This window comes from Chrysemys picta, unplaced genomic scaffold (genome assembly GCF_011386835.1).
Source record: "Chrysemys picta bellii isolate R12L10 unplaced genomic scaffold, ASM1138683v2 scaf100, whole genome shotgun sequence".
In the NCBI taxonomy this organism is placed as follows: Eukaryota; Metazoa; Chordata; order Testudines; family Emydidae; genus Chrysemys; species Chrysemys picta.
The window spans coordinates 30,001-37,500 of NW_027052807.1; the positions used below are offsets into that span (position 1 = coordinate 30,001).

General features: G+C 69.5%; 1 non-coding gene across 1 annotated transcript; it reads right to left on the reverse strand.

The window, feature by feature from the left end:
- Positions 1-3,957: 3,957 nt before the first annotated feature.
- LOC135978013 (5S ribosomal RNA) lies at positions 3,958-4,076 on the reverse strand. The gene has a single exon (XR_010595443.1). It is a non-coding gene; the product is annotated as a 5S ribosomal RNA (ribosomal RNA).
- Positions 4,077-7,500: the final 3,424 nt, after the last annotated feature.

Consider the following 7,500-nt stretch of genomic DNA (forward strand, 5'->3'; position numbering starts at 1 on the left):
TGGGGGAGGCTTAGCAGTCGTCATCCGAGGACTCCGGGGGCAGGCTTAATAGTGGTTCCAGGGGAGGCTTAATAGTCGTCCCCCGGGCAGTCCGGGAGAGGCTTAATCGTCATCCCCCGACAGTGTGTGTGTGTGTGTGGGGGGGGAGGCTTAGCAGTCTTCCCCCAGGCTGGGTGGGGGCCTGGCGGGAGGCGTCGCAGTCTTCCCCCGGGCGGTCCGGTGGGGGAGGCTTAGCAGTCGTCATCAGGGCGGTCCGGGGGGTGGGGGGAGGCCTCAGAGTCGTCCCTCGGAGAGCCGGGTCGGCGGCGGTGGCGGGTGTCAGGCTTTACGTCCAGCCTCCGGAGGGTGAGCGTCCTCGGACGGGATGCAGCTGCCGCAGAGAGGCAGCCTCTGAGGCAAGGAGCGGAGCACCGAGGCTGGGGAGAGGGGAGCAGGAGCCGGGGGCTGGGGTGGGTGGGTGGGGGGGGCGTTCAGGACAACCGATCAAGCCCCGGGAAGCGGCTGTCAAATGTTCAAAGTCCCCCCCGGGACAACAGGTCAAGCCCTGGGAGGCGGCTGTCAAATGTTCAAAGTCCCCACCGGGACAACAGGTCAACCCCCGGGAAGCGGCTGTCAAATTTTCAAAGTCCCCGTTCGGCCACCAGGTCAACCCGCTGAATCTACTGGGTTGACCTGGCGGCCGGTTTGCTTTCCGGCCACCAGGTCAACCCATTGGATTCGACGGGTTGACCTGGCGACCGGTTTGCTTTCCGGCCACCAGGTCAACCCATTGGATTCGACGGGTTGACCTGGTGGCCGGTTTGCTTTCCGGACCGGATGTCACCCCACTCCCAGGGCAGCGCGGCAGTGGTGCTGAGGACCGCAGAGGGGGGGCTTAATAGTCGAGAGGGAGCAGGTCCGGGGGAGGCTTAATAGTCGTCCCCCGAGGACTCCGGGGGCCAGGCTTAATAGTCGTCCCCCCGGGCGCTCCAGGGGGAAAGCTTAATAGTCCTCCCCCGAGGATAGGCTTAATAGTCGCCCCCCGGCCAGTCCGGGGGAGGCTTAATAGTCGTTCCAGGGGAGGCTTAATAGTCATCCCCCGGGCAGTCCGCGGGAGGCTTAATAGTCGTCCCCCGAGTGCTCCGGGGGGCAGGCTTAATAGTCGTTCCCCAGGCAGTCTGGGAGAGGCTTAAGAGTCATCCCCCGACAGTGTGGGTGTGGGTGTGGGCGGGGGGGAGGCTTAGCAGTCGTCCCCAGGGCGGTCCGGGGGTGGGGGGAGGCCTCAGAGTCGTCCCTCCGAGAGCCGTGTCGGCGGCGGTGGCGGGTGTCAGGCTTTACGTCCAGCCTCCGGAGGGTGAGCGTCCTCGGACGCGATGCAGCCGCCGCAGAGAGGCAGCCTCCGAGGCAGGGAGCGGAGCACCGAGGCTGGGGAGTGGGGAGCAGGAGCCGGGGGGGAGGTGGGGGGCGTTCAGGACAACAGGTCAACCCCCTGGAAGCGGCTGTCAAATGTTCAACGTCCCCACTCGGCCACCAGGTCAAGCCCCGGGAAGCGGCTGTAAAATTCTCAAAGTCCCCACCGGGACAATAGGTCAAGCCCTGGGAGGCGGCTGTCAAATGTTCAAAGTCCCCACCGGGACAACAGGTCAACCCCCGGGAAGCGGCTGTCAAATTTTCAAAGTCCCCGTTCGGCCACCAGGTCAACCCGCTGAATCTACTGGGTTGACCTGGCGGCCGTTTTGCTTTCCGGCCACCAGGTCAACCCATTGGTTTCGACGGGTTGACCTGGCGGCTGGTTTGCTTTCCGGCCACCAGGTCAACCCATTGGATTCGACGGGTTGACCTGGTGGCCGGTTTGCTTTCCGGCCCGGGTGTCACCCCACTCCGAGGGCAGCACGGCAGTGGTCTTGAGGACCACAGAGGGGGGCTTAATAGTCGAGACGGAGCAGGTCCGGGGGAGGCTTAATAGTCGCCCCCCGGCCAGTCCGGGGGAGGCTTAATAGTCGTCCCCCGAGGACTCCGGGGGCCAGGCTTAATAGTCGTCCCCCCCCGGGCGCTCCAGGGGGGAAAGCTTAATAGTCCTCCCCCGAGGACTCCGGGGGCAGGCTTAACAGTCGTCCGCCCCGGGCGCTCCAGGGGGAAAGCTTAATAGTCCTCCCCCGACAGTGTGTGTGTGTGTGTGTGGGAGGGAGGCTTAGCAGTCTTGCCCCGGGCGGTCCGGTGGGGGAGGCTTAGCAGTCGTCCCCAGGGCGGTCCGGGGGTGGGGGGGGGGGGGAGGCCTCACAGTCGTCCCTCGGAGAGCCGGGTCAGCGGCAGTGGTGGGTTTACGTCCAGCCTCCGGAGGGTGCGCGTCCTCGGAGGCGATGCAGGCGCCGCAGAGAGGCAGCCTCCGAGGCAGGGAGCGGAGCACCGAGGCTGGGGAGAGGGGAGCAGGAGCCGGGGGCTGGGGCTGGGGGTGGGGGGCGTTCAGGACAACCGGTCAAGCCCCGGGAAGCAGCTGTCAAATGTTCCAAGTCCCCACTCGGCCACCAGGTCCACCCCAGTCTAGCAATGGGGTTGACCTGGCTGACGGCCGGTTAGTATCAAGGTAAACTCACCGTCGTCCACAGGAGGGCAGCTCTCAGGCCGGCCGGCTGCGGCTGACTCTGGGGCGGCGCCCGGTCCCGGCAGCGAGGGGCGGGGGGCGCGGAGCGAGACGGGGCTAACCGGGGGGGGGCGCCTCCTGCGACTTTGGGGGCCGCGGGTCGTCAGTGGCGTGCAGGCCGGGCCTCTCCCGGGGGATTCGGGGGGGCGGTCCTGCGGGCCGGGCGCAGGGGGCTCGAGCGAGCCCGGGCCGGTCCGCCCCGGGGCCGGGGTCTCCGCCTGCGGCTCAGGGGGGCGCGGGTCGTCGGGGGAGGAAGCCCGGGGGAGCCGCACACCGGCCCGCCAGGCCAGGCCTGGCCTGGATGGCCGCGGGGGGATTCGGGGCGGTCCCGCGGGCCGGGGGCCGGGCGCAGGGGAGGCGGGGGGGCCGAGCGAGTCCGTCCCGGGCCCGGGGCCTCCCCCTGCGGCTTTGGGGTCCGTGGGTCCCCGCTGGAGGAAGCCACTGGGAGCTGGACACCCGCCGTCCGTCCCGCCAGGCCAGGCCTGGCCTGGGTGGCCGCGGGGGGATTCGGGGCGGTCCCGCGGGCCGGGGGCCGGGCGCAGGGGAGGCGGGGGGGCCGAGCGAGTCGGGCCCGGGCCCGGGGCCTCCCCCTGCGGCTTTGGGGTCCGTGGGTCCCCGCTGGAGGAAGCCGCTGGGCGCTGGACACCCGCCGTCCGTCCCGCCTGGCCAGGCCTGGCCTGGGTGGCCGCGGGGGGATTCGGGGCGGTCCCGCGGGCCGGGGGCCGGGCGCAGGGGAGGCGGGGGGGCCGAGCGAGTCGGGCCCGGGCCCGGGGCCTCCCCCTGCGGCTTTGGGGTCCGTGGGTCCCCGCTGGAGGAAGCCGCTGGGCGCTGGACACCCGCCGTCCGTCCCGCCTGGCCAGGCCTGGCCTGGGTGGCCGCGGGGGGATTCGGGGCGGTCCCGCGGGCCGGCGGCCGGGCGCAGGGGGTCCGAGCGAGTCCGTCCCGGGCCCGGGGCCTCCCCCTGCGGCTTTGGGGTCCGTGGGTCCCCGCTGGAGGAAGCCGCTGGGCGCTGGACACCCGCCGTCCGTCCCGCCTGGCCAGGCCTGGCCTGGGTGGCCGCGGGGGGGGATTCGGGGCGGACCTGCGGGCCGGCGGCCGGGAGGGTCCGGGCCAGTCCGCCCCATGCCCGGGGTCTCCCCCAGCGGCTTCGGTGGCCCCGGGGGGGGTCCTCCGCGGAGGAAGCCGGGTGGGTGGGGAGCCGGACCCCAGGCGCCCAGACCCGTGACCTGCGGCCGCGACCTCCGACTCGGCAGGAGCGACGAGGGGCTTTCCGGCCCGTCCCCCCCTCTCCTTCCCCCCCAGAAAAGGAGAGAGAGCTGACTCGGACCGGGAAAAGCTGCCTACGGCACCTGGGATTCCCAGGCGGTCACCCATCCAAGTACTAGCCAGGCCCGGGACGGTTTACCTTCCGAGATCGGACGGGATCGGGGGCGTTCGGTCCGGTATGGCCGTAGGCACCCGGCCCCGCGCCTCCTCGCCCGCTTTCCCCTGCCGACGCCCGGGCCTGCCGCACGGTGAGCCCCGGTCGGACTGCCCCCCCCCCTGCGGCAGGGCCCCCGTCTCTCGCGGGCCCGGTCCTTTTTTCCTTTTCGAGCTCCGGGGCCCGGGCTGGCCGCCAGAGCCCCTCCGCCCGCCCTCCCCGGCGTCGGGGAAAATACTGTCCCGGACTTCCAGTGCGCCCGATCCTGTCAGCCGGGGGGTGGGGAGGGGCAGTCCCTCGCTGCGGCCGGGGAGGGTGAGCCCAGGGCGGCTTGCCTGCCGTGCGAGGCCCCTCTCGGCCACCAGGTCAACCCCGAGTCGAAAGGGCTGAAAAATTTTCAGAGTCCCCTCCCGGGCACCAGGTCAACCCGTGGAATCGGACGGGTTCACCTGCTGGCCGGTTCGCTTCCCGGGCACCAGGTCAACCCGTGGAATCGAAAGGGTTCACCTGCTGGCCGGTTTGCTTTCCGGCCACCAGGTCAACCCCTAGGGGTTTTAACGGGGGCACGCCCGGTGGCCTCTTTCCCGTCCGGTCACCAGGTCAACCCGGATCTCCCTCCTTCCCTGGGCGTCCCCTCCTCGGAGGCGTCAGGTTCCATTCCCCCCCCCCCCCCCAGACTTCCAGGGGCCCGATCCAGTCGGCCGGGAGGCAGTCCCTCGCTGCGGCCGGGGAGGGTGAGCCCAGGGCGGCCTGGTCCATGTCTCTAGTGGGCCCGATCCTTTTTTTTTTTTTCGAGCTCCGGGGCCAGGCCCGCCCGGGCAGCCCTCCTCGGAGGCGTGGGGCGATTTCCCCCCGCCCCCAGACTTCCAGGGGCCCGATCCTGTCGGCCGGGAGGCAGTCCCTCGCTGCGGCCGGGGAGGGTCAGCCCAGGGCGGCTTGCCTGCCGTGCGAGTCCCCTCTCGGCCACCAGGTCAACCCCGAGTCGAAAGGGCTGAAAAATTTTCTGAGTCCCCTCCCGGGCACCAGGTCAACCCGTGGAATCGAACGGGTTCACCTGCTGGCCGGTTCGCTTTCCGGCCACCAGGTCAACCCGTGGAATCGAAAGGGTTCACCTGCTGGCCGGTTCGCTTTCCGGCCACCAGGTCAACCCCTAGGTTTTAAGGGGGGGGGACGCCCGGTGGCCTCTTTCCCGTCCGGTCACCAGGTCAACCCGGATCTCCCTCCTTCCCTGGGCGCCCCCTCCTCGGAGGCGTCAGGTTCCATTCTTTTTTCCAGACTTCCAGGGGCCCGATCCAGTCGGCCGGGTGGCAGTCCCTCGCTGCGGCCGGGGAGGGTGAGCCCAGGGCGGCTTGCCTGCCGTGCGAGTCCCCTCTCGGCCACCAGGTCAACCCCGAGTCGAAAGGGCTGAAAAATTTTCAGAGTCCCCTCCCGGGCACCAGGTCAACCCGTGGAATCGAACGGGTTCACCTGCTGGCCGGTTCGCTTCCCGGGCACCAGGTCAACCCGTGGAATCGAAAGGGTTCACCTGCTGGCCGGTTCGCTTTCCGGCCACCAGGTCAACCCCTAGGTTTTAAGGGGGGGGACGCCCGGTGGCCTCTTTCCCGTCCGGTCACCAGGTCAACCCGGATCTCCCTCCTTCCCTGGGCGCCCCCTCCTCGGAGGCGTCAGGTTCCAGTCTTTTTTCCAGACTTCCAGGGGCCCGATCCAGTCGGCCGGGAGGCAGTCCCTCGCTGCGGCCGGGGAGGGTGAGCCCAGGGCGGCCTGGTCCATGTCTCTAGTGGGCCCGATCCTTTTTTTTTTTTTCGAGCTCCGGGGCCAGGCCCGCCCGGGCAGCCCTCCTCGGAGGCGTGGGGCGATTTCCCCCCGCCCCCAGACTTCCAGGGGCCCGATCCTGTCGGCCGGGAGGCAGTCCCTCGCTGCGGCCGGGGAGGGTCAGCCCAGGGCGGCTTGCCTGCCGTGCGAGTCCCCTCTCGGCCACCAGGTCAACCCCGAGTCGAAAGGGCTGAAAAATTTTCAGAGTCCCCTCCCGGGCACCAGGTCAACCCGTGGAATCGAACGGGTTCACCTGCTGGCCGGTTCGCTTTCCGGCCACCAGGTCAACCCGTGGAATCGAAAGGGTTCACCTGCTGGCCGGTTCGCTTTCCGGCCACCAGGTCAACCCCTAGGTTTTAAGGGGGGGGGACGCCCGGTGGCCTCTTTCCCGTCCGGTCACCAGGTCAACCCGGATCTCCCTCCTTCCCTGGGCGCCCCCTCCTCGGAGGCGTCAGGTTCCATTCTTTTTTCCAGACTTCCAGGGGCCCGATCCAGTCGGCCGGGTGGCAGTCCCTCGCTGCGGCCGGGGAGGGTGAGCCCAGGGCGGCTTGCCTGCCGTGCGAGTCCCCTCTCGGCCACCAGGTCAACCCCGAGTCGAAAGGGCTGAAAAATTTTCAGAGTCCCCTCCCGGGCACCAGGTCAACCCGTGGAATCGAACGGGTTCACCTGCTGGCCGGTTCGCTTCCCGGGCACCAGGTCAACCCGTGGAATCGAAAGGGTTCACCTGCTGGCCGGTTCGCTTTCCGGCCACCAGGTCAACCCCTAGGTTTTAAGGGGGGGGACGCCCGGTGGCCTCTTTCCCGTCCGGTCACCAGGTCAACCCGGATCTCCCTCCTTCCCTGGGCGCCCCCTCCTCGGAGGCGTCAGGTTCCAGTCTTTTTTCCAGACTTCCAGGGGCCCGATCCAGTCGGCCGGGAGGCAGTCCCTCGCTGCGGCCGGGGAGGGTGAGCCCAGGGCGGCCTGGTCCATGTCTCTAGTGGGCCCGATCCTTTTTTTTTTTTCGAGCTCCGGGGCCAGGCCCGCCCGGGCAGCCCTCCTCGGAGGCGTGGGGCGATTTCCCCCCCCCCCAGACTTCCAGGGGCCCGATCCTGTCGGCCGGGAGGCAGTCCCTCGCTGCGGCCGGGGAGGGTCAGCCCAGGGCGGCTTGCCTGCCGTGCGAGTCCCCTCTCGGCCACCAGGTCAACCCCGAGTCGAAAGGGCTGAAAAATTTTCAGAGTCCCCTCCCGGGCACCAGGTCAACCCGTGGAATCGAACGGGTTCACCTGCTGGCCGGTTCGCTTTCCGGCCACCAGGTCAACCCGTGGAATCGAAAGGGTTCACCTGCTGGCCGGTTCGCTTTCCGGCCACCAGGTCAACCCCTAGGTTTTAAGGGGGGGGGACGCCCGGTGGCCTCTTTCCCGTCCGGTCACCAGGTCAACCCGGATCTCCCTCCTTCCCTGGGCGCCCCCTCCTCGGAGGCGTCAGGTTCCATTCTTTTTTCCAGACTTCCAGGGGCCCGATCCAGTCGGCCGGGTGGCAGTCCCTCGCTGCGGCCGGGGAGGGTGAGCCCAGGGCGGCTTGCCTGCCGTGCGAGTCCCCTCTCGGCCACCAGGTCAACCCCGAGTCGAAAGGGCTGAAAAATTTTCAGAGTCCCCTCCCGGGCACCAGG